This window comes from Thamnophis elegans, chromosome 7 (assembly GCF_009769535.1).
Source record: "Thamnophis elegans isolate rThaEle1 chromosome 7, rThaEle1.pri, whole genome shotgun sequence".
Classification (NCBI taxonomy): Eukaryota; Metazoa; Chordata; class Lepidosauria; order Squamata; family Colubridae; genus Thamnophis; species Thamnophis elegans.
In genome coordinates this window covers 44,813,871-44,836,102 of record NC_045547.1, presented here as the reverse complement: position 1 = coordinate 44,836,102, position 22,232 = coordinate 44,813,871, and positions in this window count along the sequence as shown.

Genomic DNA, 22,232 nt, shown 5'->3' with positions numbered 1-22,232 from the left:
CACCTTTTCTGTTCAGGACCTCAAGCCATGTGGTCCTGTCCACAATTAAACCATCTTTCTAAGCAGCCTCCATGTCTCCAGTGTCTTTTTTCCTACTTGGAGCTGAACCGAGAAGGACATTTCTTCCAACATAGGTTAAGGTCAATTCTTTGGTGCCGAGTTACATCTCTTTACTAAAGTTGGCCTGAATCACTTCAGGAGAAGCAGCTGGTTCTCTTTCATTTACAGGGTACTGCAGGGCCAAAGCCTGGAAGCATTGCTTTTCAGTGATGGGGTCAACCCTCTGGAATGTCCTTCTGTTGCGGGTTCATTTGCATCATTATCTGCTTTCTGGGGAAAACAAAATTATAGCTTTTCTGTAAAGTTTCTGAGATTTGATACTCATACAGTATTTTGATTTTTTTTAACTTTTACTTACAAAATAGACACATCCCATCTTCTTACTGTATATTTGTAAGTCACCCATGGTCTTTTGGAAGGATATAAATTGGATAAATAATTAAATATAAGCAAAGCATACTCTATGCTAAACTCCCTTATGTACAACCACCAGGTAGCAACCACATATGAAAAATATCAGTAGAATGAAGCTTCAGAAACATAAAATCTCACTTCTGGGACAGCAATGGTGGACTAAGCTCATCTCAGTGTTTTGTGGAGCTGACAACCATAGCAGAAATAGGAGCCAGCTCCTGGGAATTCCTCTCTAGATTGAGAGAAAGAGTTGGCCATACCTTTGCGCCAAACTTATGGTACAAAATCCACACAGGATATTTCTGCAAAAAAATCATAAAACATCATTCTCCAGTGGGTTTGAGTGGTCTTGGAGCCAGGGGAATAATAATCTTGCCTCAGCCGCAATTCAGCCCGTTTCAAAGAGACACTGCGCTCACCTACTTCCTCTCTTAAGGACTTTAGGAAGCTGATTATTACTAACTTCTTTAAGAACCTTCCAAAGGGCAAGCTTTATTACATCATCAGGAAAATGTCTGTCAGCCCCCCAGGTAATCAGGATGGAGTCATAACTACATGATCTAATTCTACTTTATTGTAAGGCTACATTAATAGAATTTTGTAAGTTGGAAAGTACAAACCTCCTGCCATCCCTTTTAATCAGATGAATGGGGTTTTGAAAAACAGCAAAAGATGGACTAGAATGTGGATTTTGGAAAGTTAAGGGGGCTAGATGGACTCAAAAGAATATTTTCCATATAGAGTTTAAAATTTTATATGAATATTTTGAAATTATTAATTTGTAAAAAAAATTATCCTGTGAGAAAGTGTAATGGATTTGAAAATAAACATGATAAGAGGGGACTTGAAGGTTGACTAGATGGAACAAATGATTACTCTAAAGGAGAGCAAACCCAATAGAGCAATAATATTTGACTACAGAAGAAATCAAGGTTGCTTGGAAACAAGGTACTCAGGAGCCACTTACAAGAATGTTTGATACCATAGTAAATAATACAGAGGGACAACAGAGTTTACTGAATAAAACAGAAACTGTTGTGTATATGGATTTGGAGTAAACAAATGGAATAAGATGATATGTATCTGAAAATGATTTTAAAATGCTAGAGGATAAGAATGATACAGAAAAAGATGCCAAAATGAAACCATCTTAATAATTGAAGGGGACATAGAAATAAATCAGAAGAGGGAAAGCCCTTTTTATCTCAGATTTACAAAAGGGAACCAAGGAAACTGTTAATACTTGCTTGTGGGAAGGAGGAGTAATCAACTTGGGGAAATAGTGAAAATGGGACTGGTCTTGCTTGTAGAAGGTGTATATGATTTTGAAATAATAATAATAATAATAATAATAATAATAATAATAATAATAATAATAATAATTAAAGAACATTAATAATAATTAAAGTACATTAAAGAAAGAAACAGAGTCACTAATCCTGGCTGCGCAAGAACAAGCTATCCGCACAAATGCCATTAAGGCCAAAATCGAAAAATCCTCTGATGATGCCAAATGCAGACTTTGCAAAGAAGCTGATGAAACTGTTGATCACATACTCAGCTGCTGTAAAAAAATCGCGCAGACTGATTATAAATTGCGGCACAATTCAGTAGCACAAATGATCCATTGGAATTTGTGCAAAAATTATTATATTAAAACAGCAACAAACTGGTGGGAACATCAGCCTGAAAAAGTCACCGAAAATCAGATGGTCAAGATCTTGTGGGATTTCCGTATACAAACCGACAAAATACTGGCGCATAATACACCAGACATCACACTGGTTGAGAAAAATAAGGTCACAATCATAGACATCGCAATACCAGGTGATAGCAGGGTCGCCGAGAAGGAACATGAAAAAATCGCAAGATACCAGGACTTAAAAATCGAAATTCAACGACTATGGCACAAACCAGCAGTGGTAATTCCAGTGGTAATTGGCACACTGGGTGCTATTCCAAAAGCACTGGAATTACATTTAAAACAGTTAAAAATTGACAAAATCACCATCAGTCAAATGCAAAAAGCCGCACTGCTTGGATCTGCACGCATATTACGAAAATACGTTACGACGTCCTAGGCCCCTGGGTGGGGCCCGACTAGTAACCAATGCCAAATCCGGCGAAACAACTGGCCGCTGTGATACAATTGTACAACAACAACAGTAATAATAATAATAATAATAATAATAATAATACTCCGCCGTTGCCAGTCCCAAGCCCGGATGAGAAAGGAGGAGGGTTGGGATCAGGTTGGCAATCTACCCCATTAAAAAACCCGCCAACCCATATAACATGGTGGAAATACAATCAAGGCCATAAATACCTGGGCAATACCAGTTATAAGATACACAGCTGGTATAGTTAACTGGACACAAGCTGATTTGGACCTTTTGGACCGAAAAACCAGGAAACTAATGACAATGCACTACAGTTTACATCCACGTGGTGATACTGATAGACTATATCTGCCCCGAAAATCAGGTGGCAGAGGATTATTACAAGTGAAGCAAACAGTTGAAGAAGAAAAACATGCACTGGCTGATTATTTAAAAGAAAGTCAAGAACATCTATTAATCGAAGTAAAGAACAAAAATCTACTGAAGGCCCAACAGACGAAACAAGAATACAGAAAAGATGTGATAAAATCAAGAATGGAGAGTTGGCTGAACAAAGCACTGCATGGCCAATTTCTGGAAAAAATAAAAGATAAAGTGGACAGTGAACAAACTTGGTTATGGTTAACAACAGGTACATTAAAGAAAGAAACAGAGTCACTAATCCTGGCTGCGCAAGAACAAGCTATCCGCACAAATGCCATTAAGGCCAAAATCGAAAAATCCTCTGATGATGCCAAATGCAGACTTTGTAAAGAAGCTGATGAAACTGTTGATCACATACTCAGCTGCTGTAAAAAAATCGCGCAGACTGATTATAAATTGCGGCACAATTCAGTAGCACAAATGATCCATTGGAATTTGTGCAAAAATTATAATATTAAAACAGCAACAAACTGGTGGGAACATCAGCCTGAAAAAGTCACCGAAAATCAGATGGTCAAGATCTTGTGGGATTTCCGTATACAAACCGACAAAATACTGGCGCATAATACACCAGACATCACACTGGTTGAGAAAAATAAGGTCACAATCATAGACATCGCAATACCAGGTGATAGCAGGGTCGCCGAGAAAGAACATGAAAAAATCGCAAGATACCAGGACTTAAAAATCGAAATTCAACGACTATGGCACAAACCAGCAGTGATAATTCCAGTGGTAATTGGCACACTGGGTGCTATTCCAAAAGCACTGGAATTACATTTAAAACAGTTAAAAATTGACAAAATCACCATCAGTCAAATGCAAAAAGCCGCACTGCTTGGATCTGCACGCATATTACGAAAATACGTTACGACGTCCTAGGCCCCTGGGTGGGGCCCGACTAGTAACCAATGCCAAATCCGGCGAAACAACTGGCCGCTGTGATACAATTGTATAATAATAATAATAATAATACTCCGCCGTTGCCAGTCCCAAGCCCGGATGAGAAAGGAGGAGGGTTGGGATCAGGTTGGCAATCTACCCCATTAAAAAACCCGCCAACCCATATAACATGGTGAAAGAAACGAATAAAAATTCTATACCGCATCGGTCGTCGCGTGAGTTAACAAGGGCTGCGGCAGATGTTGAGGTCCCTGGGCATCCGTTGACAAGTGGGCTACAAGTGGACCAGCCAACAAAATGACAAAAATAAAGTGCAGATGAAAATCGTGCCATAATGGCCTGTTATTACAACTCAGAGCCAGGAGAAGAGGCTATTTAAAGCTAATGAAAACAACAATATCCAGATTGAAATGTTAGTGAATAACGATTAGCAGATCAAAGGCGATTTATTATATGGAATAAAGTGTTTTAGTGAAGTTGAAACGCCCAATGGCCAACTAATTAAATGCAGCGGAAATGAAGCCTACAAATACTTAGGCATTCTGCAGTTGGATAACATCAAGCATGGAGAAATAAAAACTATTGTTGGGGGGGGCGGAGCCTGGATGCCGTGACGAGATGACGTGCGATCTCAAAGCTCTGAGATCGCACTCAATACTTTTATTGCTGGGTGGTTCCAATGGACCTAAATCATCCCGAAGAGATGGTGAACAGGAAGATTACATCTAGCTGATCTCGGGGATATTGCAAATCTCCGAAAAAAGCAGGTCTAAAGTCTTCTGCTGGCAGTAAAAATTCCAGTCTTTCAAGGCTGACAAAGTCAGGGCAATATGGAAAAGTGCTAAGCTGGTGAGAAACTTTTATTGTTTAAAAAAACCGGACTGCTTAAATTTTTTAAAAACTAACTTAAATCAAAGAATGGAAGAACTTAGTGGCGATTTTGATCTTTCTAATGGTTCTGGACAGGGGTTATCTTACTTTTTAAATGTTATTTACATGGATTGATTCTAAGTAAACCTTTTCAAATGGACGGACTACTCTAACATTTCTTCTGACTCTCTGTAAGCTATAAATCGACTGTTTACATCTCGACACTTTTATTGCTTGGCTGTTCTGGCTTAAGATCTGATAAGATTGTACAGCTATTCCTTTGTAGTTTGCTTTCACGGGCGAGTGTTTCAGCTTGGCTGAGCTTTTAAGAAAAAATATAGCTGTGTATAAACATGGCGTCTCTTCAAGCCTCTCTCCAAGCGATACTGTCAGCTTTGAAGAGGGTGTTTGATACAGAGGAAAGAATTGAAAATTGGATTATCTAGTGTATTTGGCAACAAATTGTGATAAAAAAAACTGAGGATGTTCATCAAATACAAAATAAGAAGATGGAAATTCAAAAAATTGCAATGCGCTACTGCAATGCGCTCTACATGGGGCAGCCTTTGAAGAGTATTCGGAGACTACAACTCGTCCAGAATGCAGCCGCACGAGCGATTGTGGGTGCACCTCGGTACACCCACGTTACACCTATCCTCCGCGAGCTGCACTGGCTACCGATCGGTCTCCGGATACGCTTCAAAGTGCTAGTCGTAACTTATAAAGCCCTTCATGGTATTGGACCTGGGTACTTGAGAGACCGCCTGCTGCCAATTACCTCCCATAGACCCGTTAGATCGCACAGGGTCAGCCTCCTCCGGGTTCCGTCTACCAGCCAATGCCATCTGGCTACCACCCGGGGGAGGGCCTTCTCTGTAGCAGCTCTGGCCCTTTGGAATGAACTCCCTGTGGAGATTCGGACCCTCACCTCTCTCCAGGCCTTCCGGAAAGCCGTCAAAACCTGGCTGTGCTGGCAGGCCTGGGGTTGATGAGTTCCCCTCCTCTCTCGACTTGTATGGCTGTATGACTCTTGTGTATTTTAATTACGTGTATTGTGTTTGTATCCCCCTTTCCCCTTTCGAGTTGTTTGCCCTGAGTCCCTCCCGGAGAAGGGCGGCATACAAATAAACTAAATCTAAATCTAAATCTAAATCTAAATTGAAATGGACGGATATAAAGAGTTTGAGATTGTTGATATTCATGGTAATTGGTTTATTTCTGAGGGAGGAAAGAATGGAATATTTGAAGAGGAATTAAATGGAGAGAAAATTTATTTCAAAGGACAGGACATAGAAGGAGAAGAAAGCATTAAAGAACTTATGGACTATGAAATACTATTTGCAAAATATTTGATAACACTGCTGAGAATTAAAGACAAGCTGATAAAGGAAACAAAAGGAGGGCGTCAACATTATATGAGAGATACTGCAAACAAGAAGGTGCAAAGATCATTTCGTACAAACTTGTTTAAAAAGACGTTTGGAGAATTGGATCCACAAATGGCAGTAGATATAAGATTGTTTTGTTATTGGAGAGATACAGGTTGATAGATGGAAGAGTATAATTCAAAATTAGCTAAACTTAGCTAAATCCAATGGTAATAGGTATAGTTAAATAAAAATTGATAATGATAGTAATGTATACAATGTTGAGCTGTTATGATAAGTAATAATTGGATATGAGAAGGGAAGGTTAGAAATATGTGTGGACTATATATAAAAATTATTAATAATAATAATTATAATAAAAAAACAAAACTAGATACAGTTAGGTTTTAACTAATAGGGGAAAATGTTATGATATAGGATATAGTTAAATAAAGAAAAGATAATGATAATAATTATATACATGGAGGATTAGAAAATTTTGGTATTAAATATTATGGATGTTTAGTTAAAACAGGATATGAGGATTTAATGTTAATGGAGGATTTTACAAATAAGTAAATGAAATGCCAGCATGTGGTTATGTATTGAATCTTGGTATATTTAAGGATGAAGGATGTTTAAATAACTATAGTCAAATAAAAGTGGAGGTATGATGATGTTAATATAGTAAATATTTGAGTTAAGCTATCGGAATTAATATAAATTATATTTGATGACGGTGGAAGAGATGCACAAAAGTATTTTGTAACCAGCTGATACACTTTCTACAATATGTAAAGAAGGAGGAGTTGTTTGTTTGTTTTGAAAATAAATAAATAAAATTTTTAAAACAAAAACTATTGCCAGGGGAGAGTACACCAACAGAGTTAGGAAAATTTTGAAATCTAAATTGAATGGTGGAAATACAATCAAGGCCATAAATACCTGGGCAATACCAGTTATAAGATACACAGCTGGTATAGTTAACTGGACACAAGCTGATTTGGACATTTTGGACCAAAAAACCAGGAAACTAATGACAATGCACTACAGTTTACATCCACGTGGTGATACTGATAGACTATACCTGCCCCGAAAATCAGATGGCAGAGGATTATTACAAGTGAAGCAAATAGTTGAAGAAGAAAAACATGCACTGGCTGATTATTTAAAAGAAAGTCAAGAACATCTATTAATCGAAGTAAAGAACAAAAATATACTGAAGGCCCAACATACGAAACAAGAATACAGAAAAGATGTGATAAAATCAAGAATGGAGAGTTGGCAGAACAAAGCACTGCATGGCCAATTTCTGGAAAAAATAAAAGATAAAGTGGACAGTGAACAAACTTGGTTATGGTTAACAACAGGTACATTAAAGAAAGAAACAGAGTCACTAATCCTGGCTGCGCAAGAACAAGCTATCCGCACAAATGCCATTAAGGCCAAAATCAAAAAATCCTCTGATGATGCCAAATGCAGACTTTGCAAAGAAGCTGATGAAACTGTTGATCACATACTCAGCTGCTGTAAAAAAATTGTGCAGACTGATTATAAATTGCGGCACAATTCAGTAGCACAAATGATCCATTGGAATTTGTGCAAAAATTATAATATTAAAACAGCAACAAACTGGTGGGAACATCAGCCTGAAAAAGTCACCGAAAATCAGATGGTCAAGATCTTGTGGGATTTCCATATACAAACGGACAAAATACTGGCACATAATACACCAGACATCACACTGGTTGAGAAAAATAAGGTCACAATCATAGACATTGCAATACCAGGTGATAGTGGGGTCGCCGAGAAGGAACATGAAAAAATCTCAAAATACCAGGACTTAAAAATCGAAATTCAACGACTATGGCACAAACCAGCAGTGGTAATTCCAGTGGTAATTGGCACACTGGGTGCTATTCCAAAAGCACTGGAATTACATTTGAAACAGTTAAAAATTGACAAAATCACCATCAGTCAAATGCAAAAAGCCGCACTGCTTGGATCTGCACGCATATTACGAAAATACGTTATGACGTCCTAGGCCCCTGGGTGGGGCCCAACTAGTAACCAATGCCAAATCCGGCGAAACAACTGGCCGCTGTGATACAATTGTATAATAATAATAATAATTATTATTTAAACAATAATTTAAATAATTTTAAATATGAGCTTGGACAATAGCTACCCTATCACCTATATCCGGAATGGCGAACCTATGGCACACGTGCCACAGGTGGCATGCAGAGCCATTTGTCAGGGCATGTGAGGCATTGACCTGTCAGCTGGCCAGCGCGCATGCGTTCAGCCTTTTTAAAAACCATTTTTACCCTCCCCGGGCATCAGAATAGAATAGAATAGAATTTTATTATTTGTATGCCGCCCTTCTCCAGGAGGACTCAGGGCGGCGAACAATTCAAGGGGGAAAAGGAAACATAAAAAACGAAATACAAATAATAAAAGTAAGCAACAGTCGCACAACCATACATGTCGAGAGGGGAACTCATCACCCCCAGGCCTGCCGGCAAAGCCAGGTTTTGACGGCTTTTCGGAAGGCCTGGAGAGAGGTGAAGGTCCGAATCCCTGCGGGGAGTTCATTCCAGAGGGCCGGAGCTGCCACAGAGAAGGCCCTCCCCCGGGTAATAGCCAGATGGCATTGGCTGGTAGATGGCACCCGGAGGAGGCCAACCCTGTGAGATCTAATGGGTCTGTGGGAGGTAATTGGCAGCAGGCGGTCTCTCAAGTACCCAGATCCAATACCATGAAGGGCTTTATAAGTTACGACTAGCACCTTGAAGCGTATCCGGCCCACTCCCGCATCTGTGGTCCCTCCACCCTCTCCCCAAGCCGCCGGATTCATCGGCAGGCCCTTCGACACACACATCCAAGGGCTGGGACTGAGCCCGGGTCCCCCTAGCACTTCTGCCAAGCACTCAGTGCAGGAGGATCCGGCTAAACTCCCAGCCCACCTAACATATCCATGCATACAACCAATCAATCCCCACAATACAAGTTAAAATAGAACAGCAATATTGCAATAAAAGTGGGAACATTCAATCAATCCCAGTCACACCATACTCTCCCCACACGTTTAAATATACAATTTTAGTATATAAAAATTATTAATAAAAATTACAGGTGTATAAAAAATTATGGGTCTGCGCAGTCCGAGCAATTACATAATCCAGGAGGCCGGAAAAATAATGTCCAAGCCTCCCAAAGCTGAATGTCCGAAGTCCAGAATGATAGCAAGGGCATAAAAGCAATAAGCCAGCAGTAGTCCAGAGTAAGGCCAGGAAAGTCTGAGAGACAGCAGGCTGCAATCGCGAAATCTGCAGGGCCAGCCGCAGGAGATGGCAGCCAGCAACACCCCCTCCCATCGGGGACAAAGAAACATCCGGGAGCCAGGGATAGCCCCACGGCAAAAGGGGGGGAACAACCCCACTCCCGGCTGTACCGTGACGCCACCCGTGGAAGCAGCCCATCGGCAGGCCATCAGGCTAGCAACCCCACCCCCACCCTCACCCTACCCTAACCTTAACCTAACTATAACTTAACACTAACCCTACCCTAAATTCTAATTAACCCTACTCTGTCCCTAGCCTGACCCCACAACAGCACAGCAGCAGAGGAGGCGTCAGATAACCTAGGGGGGCCGGGTCCCCCCAAACAGGCGCCGATAGCTGCTTCCACGGCAGCCAGACGGTCTCAGCCTGATCTTCCAGGCTCCAAACAGGTGTCTTCGGCCCCGGTGGTCAGGAGGTCACCGCCCGCATCCCTCCATAGGCGGCCCGACAGGTTCGCGAGATGGTAGTGGCCCACAAGTTCTCAACAGCTCACTCCGTTAGGCTACAGCATTCCCGGGCGGCCACAGCATTCCCAGGTGGCCTCGATGGTTGCAAATGATGTAAATGATGGTTACAAATAATCAAAAGACTCCCTCCCGGCAGCCAGGCTATAATATTTGTTCAGGTGCCATTCACAGTCCCGCAGGATTCCCAACTGGTCTCAGAGTCATAAGCAAATAGCAACTTCAGTGAGGTCTCCTGGTTAGCTGAGCCGCACTAACCACCACAGTGCTGGCCTTGGTGTCTTCAGCGTCCCTGAGCATGGCAGCTCCACGAGCAACGCCACCCCAAGCATGCCCCAGACACCCCTTAGTTCTTCCTGAGAGGGGGGGGGAGCACTTCCCCCAACTCAGCACCGCCTACCCCTTAGATGGTGTTTAATAAGTCAGCTCCCGGGGCTCCTAGTGTCTTCCGTGTCCTCAAAGCTCAATTGTTTTCAGCATAACTCAAACAGCCTTGACATACAACAGTGCGGTATACAGCAACAGCAATAGCGGGGTGGTGGTGGTTCTGGTTTTCTTGTGGGTCGTTTTTAGTCCTCCGGAGGCTTCAGAAACCTTCAGGAGACTTCCCTGAAGCCTCTGGAAGGCTTAAACTGACCCTACGAGCAAACTGGAAGTCCAGGGTTGCTCGTAGGGTTGGTTTAAGCCCTCCGGAGGCTTCAGGGAAGCCTCCTGAAGGTCTATGAAGCTTCCGAAGGGCTTCCAGGGGGGGGGCAGGGGAGGCTGTTTTCGCCCTCCCCAGACTCCTATAAAACCCCTGGAGCCTGGGAAGGGTGAAAAAAGCATGGAAAAAATGAGGGGAAGTGCCTCTCATGTGCACATGCACACTGGGTGTGTGTCGCATATTGCATTATGGATGCGGCACGCCCGTACATGACCCCCCTGTGCTCCCCCCATATGGAACGTGAGCCAAAAAAGGTTTGCCATCGCTGACCTATGTTATTTAATTTAAGAATGAAAGGGCACATCTTATATCAGACAACTGAAGGGATGGAAGATAGTTTGGTTTGATTTTATTCAGTTTAGGATCATATTTGTGTATTCCTATAATCTCTCTCCTGCTGTATATTCAAATTCAGTCATCTCCATGTTTAGTGTAAGCATATGCAAAATAAACTCAGTCTTCTGTAATTTAGTTTTATTAAAAAACAGGAGGATATTAATTATTTTGGGGAGCAGTTACTTTGTTATTTTTAAGAATCAGTTCCTCACTTGAAAACATTGATAACATTCAGATGCATAAAATATGCACAAAAGCTGGTAGGCAGTTAAAAATAATATAAAAAGGAGGGCTATGCAGTGCCTTTAACATCATATAATTAGATTTTATGCACAGGTTAAACAAGAAGGGGCTCATTTTTACAATTCTGACAATACAGTTTTAAAATGCAAGTTCTATCTGTTTCAGTTCTGTCAATTTATTTCTGCATATAGATAGGATGGATGCATAATTTGCTGCTAGAGAAATTTAATGATGGTTTTGCATTCTAGAAATAAGTCTCCACTGTTTCCACTAGCATGCATCCAATAGTCTATAGAAATATTATGATGTATGTATGTATGTATGTATGTATTATGGATGATGGATGTTATTCCAATCTTCCACATAGCTTTCCCAAGTTTTCTATCCTTGCCCCTTATATTATATTATCACAGTGAGATAACTGCAGCCATCTACCCTTTCCCTTATCCATCATCCATTTACTCTTAATTCTATTTATTCTGGATGGTTAGAAGTTACAACTAAGTGTGCTTAAAATAGAAGCTAAAATATTTATGTTTTAATAGTTTGTTATTAAGTTCAACTGCATACAGGACTCCACTGAAACTTAGAGAACTTAAAATATAACTTATCCAAAATGTAACTCATACAATTTTATCCACTTAAAGATCTTCCTTTGCAGTGTCTTCTGAAATGAATCAGAACTTATTATCCATTTATGTCGTTTGATCTACAGAAGACAAATTATCAATAGGACTTTACCCCAAGGAAGAAAATGAATTGTATGGATAGTTCATTGCATAGTAATGAATAAAGAACTCATTTTGTAAGAATCCTCTAATGATATCTAAAATCCAAAAATTTATAGAAAGAAATTTACAAATGTTATATATTAAAGTTAATTTAAAGGTAAAGTTAATTAAGGCAGATTTGAACCTAAGTTTCTAATACAGTGATTCTTAAAGTGTGATTTCAGGATCCCTGGGATATACAATCAATTTTTTTGCTAGATATTAAAGATACTAAAATGTTACTCTTCTTAATATTTTTATTTGTTAAAAAATAGAGTTTTTCATGAAAAACACTTTATGATAATATTGAATGTGTTTGATATTGTTGTTTTTACATTTCAATAAATAACACTTCTATGAATAGATAGATTTTAATTATTAACATAGTAAAAGCGGATAAATAGAACGTATACAAATGAAAACTTATTTGGAGTTCTATATAATTTCTAAAACTGGAAAGGTGTGGTAGACTCACTGGCTTAAAGAGAAGGGCCCCTTTAGAGGAAAGAGCAAAGAGAGATTCTATGTTGGAGTCAGTTCAGGGGAGAAAATATCTGAGGTCAAACACTTAAATCTATATCTGCCAGGGAAGGCAGACAGTCTGGTAAGATTCTTGTAATGTAACTGGCCAACAATAGAATATCTACCTCAGCCTGTTCACAAATGGTTCTGGTTGCTTGCATCTGAAAGAAGGAGTCGAAAAGGACGGCAAAATGTTTAAAATCTTTTAAGGCAGTGCCTTAATTACTACACAGCAGTGATTTATACCTATAGGGCAGTGGTCCCCAACCCCCGGTCCGCGGACCGGTGCCGGGCCGTGGAGTACCTGGCACCGGGCCGTGGAAGCCGGGTGTTCACTGTCCCAGGCGGCCCCGCTGCGGGGAAACGGAAGCCCCGAGAACAAAACAGGCGTCAACGCAGAGAACGGGAGCCTCGCAGAAACAGCCTTTCGGGCGCTTCCTCTGCAGCCGGAAGCTTCAGCGGCCAAGGCGGCTCCGCTTGAAGAGGCTCTTCGAAGCTTTTTCCGGCGCCGAGAGGAGGGCTACCCACCCTCCCTAGCCAGGGCTCCGGCTTCGCCACATGCGATGCTCGGCGCATCCCCCGCTGCTGCATGGCCTGCGAACCCGGCAGCTCCGCTTTCCGGCTGCAGCGAAAGCGACAAGGCACCTGCCGAGCGGCCCCAGCCCAGTTGGCAGCGGGCATCCGGTCCCAGCCCAGCCAGCCTCATCGCAGCGAGGGGCTCTCGGGGAAGCCGCCTTGCTCACCCCCCGACCGGCTAATTTGCAGGGCGAGGCTTCCCCGGATGCAGTCCCGGCGACTTCCCTTCGGCTCGTCGGAGCTGCCCCGCGGCCAAGAAGTAGCCGGGAGGGCGGCCGCGGCTCCCCTGGGCGAGGCCTGACCGTGTCTCGGGAGGCGCCCACGCGAGCACGGCTCAGCCGGCAGCCGGGCGGGCCTCCGGAAGCGCCGGCGTCCCTCTTCAGTGGGATCGCCGAGAGGCCGAGGGCAGAGCCGCTCCCTTCCTCCCCATGGAGCCCACCGTGGGGAGGGGGCGAGGAGGGAACCGCCGCCCGTCCCGGCAGGTGGGGGCGGCGGTTCACCGGGGAGATGATCCGGAGGTAAGCACGGCTGACGACCACGCCCGCCCACCCACCTCCTTGCGGGCCACTTTGGCCTCGGCGTGCCGGAACTTGGACACCCTGAACAGGCTCATGCACCTTTCCCCGCACCTCTGAAGGACGCCGACCAATGACCGCCCTCTGGGCTAGTGCCCAGAACCGCTTCACGGGAGCCCTGTGGGCAGAGGGGGTGGGCAGGCAGGGGCGCAGGGTCGCGAACAACGCCCCCCCACCCCTGCGCGCGCTCAGCGGGCCACGGTAAAATTATCAAAGGCTGACTGGTCCGCGGCGATAAAAAGGTTGGGGACCACTGCCTATAGGGAATTGTTCATTAGTATAAATTCCACTTTCCAGTGTTTTAGGAGGATTTTTTTTGGGGGGGGGGTATAAATATTGTGGAAATATTAATCTTTTTGTTATTCATTCCGGATGAATGTTAGGCATGGAATTCTAATATGTCTACTCTGACAGACTATATCTAAATAGATGTTACTGGTAATATACTGCCAAGCAAGTTATGTACACAAATGTATTGATCAATGAAGATATGAAATATAAATAAATAAGTTGTTTATCATCATACAGTGATTAACACTCAAGTATACATAATTATATTCAAGTTTTTACATTATGTCAATTATTAATGTACTAACTACGTCAATTATCAGATGAAGATAGATTATTCATGCTCTCTCTCATTTAAATGTCAGTTATTTTAAAATATGTTTAAATTATACACCATTTACCTCTTTTGAGATTATTATTTATAATATTATTTATCATGATTATTTATTTATGACAGTTATATAGATGCCCAACTCACTCATGGTGATTTTGGGTGACTAGACGAATAAAACTCTAAATAGAAAACCCAATACATTCCTACCCCCTAGTGACAATTCTCAAACAAACCACTTGATTGTGCTCCATATCATTGTAGGATCCACAGACCTGCTGGCAAAAACATCTATTCAGCATCTCTCAGATGAATATCAAGATTGGGGCCAGTCTTATCTCCATAGGGATGATGTTCTACAGGGAGTAAGCTGCCATGGAATAGGCCCTTCTTTGTGGTCCCACTAGATAGACCCCCTTGATGAAGGGAATGTATAACATACCCTGCCTCCCCAATCTGGTGGATAGGATGATAAGACAGTCCTTTCAGTAACCTAAACTTTGAATAACCATGTCACAGGTGGCACAGGAGACAACTCCAGTACTTAATCAAGTGGAAGGGCTACCCCTGTCAGAGGCATCTTGGGTAAAGAGTAGAAATATCCAGGCTGATCACCTTATAGAAAGATTCCATGAAAAAATCCAAACAAGCCTGGATGTAGCCTTGTACTCAAATTGTTTTTGCTCACAGAGATTGCTTTGAAAAGTGAGGGGAGCGGATGTCAACTCTCCGCGTTGACATTCCACACATACTGTCGGCAGAGCTGGATCTCAGATTACAGTAGCTGGATTGAGATGGGTGTATCTATTGGGTAACGTGATTTATGATACAGACTGAGGGGAGGAAAGGAACAGGGGCAAAGTTCAGAAGCAGATAAAGAGAGCAAAGAAATGGCTGCGAATAAATATTATCTAATGAAGAATGCCTAACAAAGCTGTTAATAAATCACTGGTTTTTGTATTAAGACATTAGCTCGCTTATTAAGAATCAGGAATGGCATCATTAGGAAACTTTAATTAAAGATGATAACCAGCACCTTGAATTTGACCTGGAAGTGAATTGGCAACCAATGCAATTCCTGCAAATGAAATGACACATGTGCAAAACTAGACTTGCAAAAACCATGTGGGCTGTTGAATTTTGAACCAACTGAAGCTTCCTTTTCAAGGGCAACTTCATGTAAAATGCATTACAGTAGGTAACTAGGGGCATGGGTGACTGTGACCAGGGCCGGTTTGACAGGAAAGGGTATAAATGATGCATAACCCACAGTTGTGCCAAAGATCTCCTAGCCACGACTACCACCTGCTATTTGAATGAACCCCAAGTTTAAGCATCAGGTCTGTCTGGGGTAGTGCAACCCCATCCAAGACCAAAGATTCTCTATGGGTCAGAAAACTTCAAACCCATAGCCTTGCCAGAGTTCACTTTCAGGCAACCCTACCCAGCCCTTAACAGGGGATTAATTATATTATGGGGAAATATTAAAACACCATATTCTGTTTATTGTAGCTGCTGATCAATAGCTTCAAGAATATTCACAGATACAGTGAGAAGACTTTGTCAATTTTTAGAGAATCAGACATTGATCACTATTTATATTTCAGCAGCATTTGATTTGTAATATAATTAATCTGAAGTGAATAATTTTCATAAATGAATCTTTAGAATAGATACTATCCATAATTGAAAACAAAATTCTAACTTAATTCTAATATTATTTAAGATATTCAAAGACCATCTTAACATGTTGATATGGGAGAAGAAAATTATATCTAAACTAGTGGAAAATGTTTGTTAAAATTTAGCAACATTTTACTTTAAAGTAGCATCCAGAGAAATAAAATATCTTAGAATTATACTAATTTAAGAATTGTTGTCAGGACTTCTGGCTGACATTGTGGGGCTATCAGACATGAAAAATGGGGCTCCGTGAACTCGCGCCGAATCCCTTTGTTGGAAGGTCCCATAAGGAGCTAAAGTCATCCTGTAGGGGTGACAAAGAGTGGAGGCATGCCTTGCAGGTCACGGCGAGTGGCAGCTCTCCTGCTTGACCCAGGGCTAATTCCCTCTCATCTGACGATGAAGAGGAGAAGCAGAAACAAAGAATGTACTGGAGTGGTGTGCATGAACAATGCCTGGAACTGGGTGAGGTGACTCTTTTTTTAAACTGAAAACTTACCCTAAAGAAATTAAATTCTGGAAAGAGACTCTTTGAAAAGTTTGTTTAAGTGGTGAACAATTACAGAGAAAAAATCACAGACCCAAAAGAAAAGATTTTAAGAGGAGAGCGTAAAACCTTTAAAAACATAGAAAGATTGGACCTCTAATTTTTATTGTCAACAAGGCATTTTTAAAATGCTTTGATTATCTGTTTGAATAAACACCAATGGAACCTGTTAGAATCTGTGTAATTGTGTAACCATTTAAAGTTAAGCTGAAGGTGCCACCTACTGGTGAATGGAATAGACATTATACTCCTATGGAAATAAACAACACCTGGAGGACTGCTGTGCTTTCTACCGCTCTATACCTATCTACTTCATGACTACTGGAGCTCTATTGGTAAGAACACAGAAAAAAACTAAATAAATGACTTTCAAATATCAGGAGTTATGATTGAACTAATAGAGTGGACTTAAGGAGACATTTGGAAATCTTCCTGGATTACCTAAAAAGGACTGAATTGACTGTGGGACATAAAGAATTATAATTATAAACTGTATTTCCTTAGGAGCAACATCAGGATTGAGTAAATGGTTTCCAGATTGACTTTCTGAGGTCAAAAACAACGGAGAGTCTGGGGAGGTGATACACCATTGAGGCTGAGTTATATTTGGACTTATCAAAAAAAGACAAGATGTTTCATCAGGGAGAAATAAGTGGATTGCAAAAAGAAATGGCATTGATGTTTCAAAGCATTTATGACATTATGATAAGGAATCACAGGGAGATAAAGAATTTAATGAATAACATAAATGGGAAGCTAGAAAGTGTTCTGCAAGGGATAATGAATAATAATAAAAAAGCCCAGGAAATAGAGGAGATAATAGAGGGACCAGGGGAAAAGGCAGAACAGACAAATCAACAAATAAAACAAGAAGAGAAGAAGGAGAAGTCAATAAAAATAGATGAAACAATGCAGGGAAAATACATGCTAAAAGACCAAAAAATGATACTGGATAAACAGAAATATATTCTTGAAAAGAAAATAAGAGACTTGAACAGATATTCTGGAGGCTTGGCAGCAAAAGATAGTAGAGACAGAAGAAATACTTAGGTTAAACAGGAAAGATGTAGACAGAGGTAAAGACCCAAGGGAGAAATTTGGGAGGCAAGTCAAAAAATGAATAAGAACTGAATATTAAAACAGGCAAGAGAACATGGATAGAGGAAATGTTTTGTAACACAAGTTTGGCTTTACTAGGAGCTAGAACAGAGGCAGAAACAAGAAATAGGGGGAATTTTATTATACATATTTCTATATAATATATTAAAAGTAATAGCTAGATGTAAAGATTAGATGTTGAAAGATGATGACACTATGTATGTTTTAATGAAATTGTTGTTGTCATTAGAATGGTGGACTAAAATGTTGAACAACTAAATAATGAAGGCCAAGATTTTAACCCAAATACGTATAGTAACATTACCATTTCTAATATGATCTAAGTAACAAATAATATTAATACTGTCACCAGTACTTGTATCCAAATCAATGATACCCAGATGCCTCACTGTTCATGTATTGATATTGATGTATATTCAATAATAATAATAATAATAATAATAATAATAATAATAATGATAATACTCTGCCATTGCTGGTCCCAAGCCTGGATGAGAAAGGAGGAGGGTTGGGGTCAGGTTGGCAACTTGGCCCCATAAAAAAACCCCGCCAACCCATAGAATATGGTGAAAGAAACGAATAAAAATTTTATACCGCAACGGTCGTCGCGCGGGTTAACAAGGGCCACAGTGGATATTGGGGTCCCTGGACATCCGTTGACAAGTGGGCTACAAGTAGACCAGCCAACAAAATGACAAAAATATAGTGCAGATGAAAACCGTGCCATAATGGCCTGTTACTACAACTCAGAGACAGAAAAAAGAGGTTATTTAAAGCGAATGTATGAATTATGGAAACAACAATATCCAGATTCAAATGTTAGTGAACAACGACTAGCAGATCAAAGGCGATTTATTATACGGAATAAAGTGTTTAGTGACGTTGAACTTGAGGAAATTCAGGCAAATTGCAAAACCAAAAAAACAATATCACAAGCGGAAATAACTGATATTCAAGACACAACTAAAGACATTATAGTAGAACTCCCAGAAGAAGCTCTCAGGGAGGAAATAACACCACCACCACTAGAACCAGTTTTCACTGAACCAACTGATGAACTAACTCAAAAACAAAAAGAATTGAAGGATAAGATCATGGACCATTTTCTGCTTAATGAGGAAAGGCAACGTTTACCATCACTAAAAACTGTGCCTAAGAAAATTTTGGCCCCTATCATGAAAATGGTTAATGCAGTGTTTTCAACAATTGAATCGGGATCCATCTTGGAAACGAACCAGTTAATGTACAGCACAGCTGTAATAGTCACTAATGAACTAGGCATCAAAGTACCTAGTCACACAACAAAAAAAGCATCAAAGCCAAAGTGGAAAATCCGATTAGAACAAAAAGTAAAAAAATTAAGGGCAGATGCTAGTAACTTAAAGAACATGCATGAGCAATGGCTTAAAAACAACAAAACCATAGATCAGCTAATCAGAAGATATAGATTGGATACAAGAAACATCAATGAAGCTGAAGAGATTGTAAAACAGCAGATAACAGCAACAGCTAGAAAAATTGAAAGATATGAGGCACGAATCATCCAATATAAACAAAATCAGCAATTTCGATCAGACCAACGATGTTTTTATCTAAATGTGAATGGTGACACCAAAAGTGAAAAACCAGAAAAGCAGGCCACAGTTGAATTCTGGAAAGAATTGTGGGAAAATGCAAAGGACTACAGTAAGAAAGCAAAGTGGATACATGACTTTGAGAAAAGCATTGGCAACAAACAAATGCAAGGATTAGAAATAACAACTGAGATGGTCAAACATCGAGTAAAAAAGGTAAAGAATTGGACATTACCTGGAAAGGACCAATTACATGGTTTCTGGCTCAATTATCTGACCAGTTTACATGCATTATTGGCCAGGCAACTGAATGAAATTTTACAAAAGGGCCAAATTGATGAATGGTTGACAACTGGAAAAACATACTTGATTCAGAAAGATGCAACTAAAGGAACAACATCTGAAAACTACAGACCAATAACATGCTTGCCAACAACCTTCAAATTACTCACAGGCATTATTGCAGATAACATGATGGATTATTTGGAAACAAACAACATCTTGCCAGTAGAGCAAAAAGGCAACAAAAGAAGGAGCAGGGGCACAAAAGATCAGCTCCTAATTGATAAAATGATATTAGAAAATTGTAAGAACAGAAAAACGAACTTGAATATGGTCTGGATTGATTACAAAAAAGCATTTGACTCACTGCCACATAGTTGGATCATAAAATGCTTAGAAACAACTGGCATTAGCAAAAATATTACATCCTTTACTGAAAAGGCGATGAAACAATGGAGAACTGAGTAGGGAATGAGATCTACGGAATGGTTAATATCAAGCGAGGAATTTTCCAGGGTGATTCACTTTCACCTCTTCTCTTCATCATCGCAATGATCCCACTATCAGTAATCTTAAAAAAAAATGAAATTAGGCTACCAAACAGCCAAGGAAGCTGAAAAAATTTCGCATTTACTATATATGGATGATTTGAAACTCTATGGAAAGTCAGAAATAGAAATCCAATCATTGACAAACACAGTCCGAGTATTCAGCACCGATATTTCAATGCAGTTTGGCATGGAAAAATGCGCCACTGTATCCATAAAAAGGGGCAAAATCACTGCATGTGAGGGAATTGAAATGCCCAATGGCCAACTAATTAAATGCAACGAAAATGAAGCCTACAAATACTTAGGCATTTTGCAGTTGGATAACATCAAGCATGGAGAAGTAAAAACTATTGTCAGGCAAGAGTACACCAACAGAGTTAGGAAAATTTTGAAATCTAAATTGAATGGTGAAAATACAATCAAGGCCATAAATACCTGGGCAATACCAGTTATAAGATACACAGCTGGTATAGGACACAAGCTGATTTGGACATTTTGGACCGAAAAACCAGGAAACTAATGACAATGCACTACAGTTTACATCCACGTGGTGATACTGATAGACTATATCTGCCCCGAAAATCAGATGGCAGAGGATTATTACAAGTGAAGCAAACAGTTGAAGAAGAAAAACATGCACTGGCTGATTATTTAAAAGAAAGTCAAGAACATCTATTAATCGAAGTAAATAACAAAAATCTATTGAAGGCCCAACAGATGAAACAAGAATAGAGAAAAGATGTGATAAAATTAAGAATGGAGAGTTGGCAGAACAAAGCACTGCATGGCCAATTTCTGGAAAAAATAAAAGATAAAGTGGACAGTGAACAAACTTGGTTATGGTTAACAACAGGTACATTAAAGAAAGAAACAGAGTCACTAATCCTGGCTGCGCAAGAACAAGCTATCCGCACAAATGCCATTAAGGCCAAAATCAAAAAATCCTCTGATGATGCCAAATGCAGACTTTGCAAAGAAGCTGATGAAACTGTTGATCACATACTCAGCTGCTGTAAAAAAATTGTGCAGACTGATTATAAATTGCGGCACAATTCAGTAGCACAAATGATCCATTGGAATTTGTGCAAAAATTATAATATTAAAACAGCAACAAACTGGTGGGAACATTAGCCTGAAAAAGTCACCGAAAATCAGATGGTCAAGATCTTGTGGGATTTCCGTATACAAATGGACAAAATACTGGTGCATAATACACCAAACATCACACTGGTTGAGAAAAATAAGGTCACATAGACATCGCAATACCAGGTGATAGCGGGATCGCCGAAAAGGAACATGAAAAAATCTCAAAATATCAGGACTTAAAAATCGAAATTCAACGACTATGGCACAAACCAGCAGTGGTAATTCCAGTGGTAATTGGCACACTTGGTGCTTTTCCAAAAGCACTGGAATTACATTTAAAACAGTTAAAAATTGACAAAATCACCATCAGTCAAATGCAAAAAGCCGCACTGCTTGGATCTGCACGCATATTACGAAAATACGTTACGACGTCCTAGGCCCCTGGGTGGGGCCCAACTAGTAACCAATGTCAAATCCGGCGAAACAACTGGCCACTGTGATTCAATTGTATAATAACAATAATAATAATAACCAAAGAAGGCAAGGTCATAGAAGAGGATGGAATAGAACTTGAGAATGAAGAAATGATAAAGGCAGTAAAACCAGAAGAAGGCTACAAGTACTTGGGGATTTTAGAGGCCTCTGACATAATGAATAATAAAGTCAAGGAATTAACTTCAGCCAAGTACATTCAATGAATTCGCAAGATATTGAAGTCCAAATTGAATGGAGGAAACATCATAAAAGCCATAAATATCTGGGCTATATCTGTGATTCGATACTCTGCAGGAATAATTGACTGGACCCAGATGGAGTTGGATAATTTGGACAGAAAAACAAGGAAGCTTATGACAATGCATCATGCTTTGCACCCTAAAAGTGATGTTGATCGATTATATCTACCAAGAGCAGAGGGTGGTCGAGAACTCCTACAAATAAAACAGACTGGGGAAGAAGAAAAACACAGCTTGAATGATTACATCCAGAAAAGTGAAGAACCAATGATTAAGAAAGTAAATAAAGGAGGCCTTTTAAAGACAACTAAGTCAAACGCTGAATATAAGAAAGAAGTAATTGA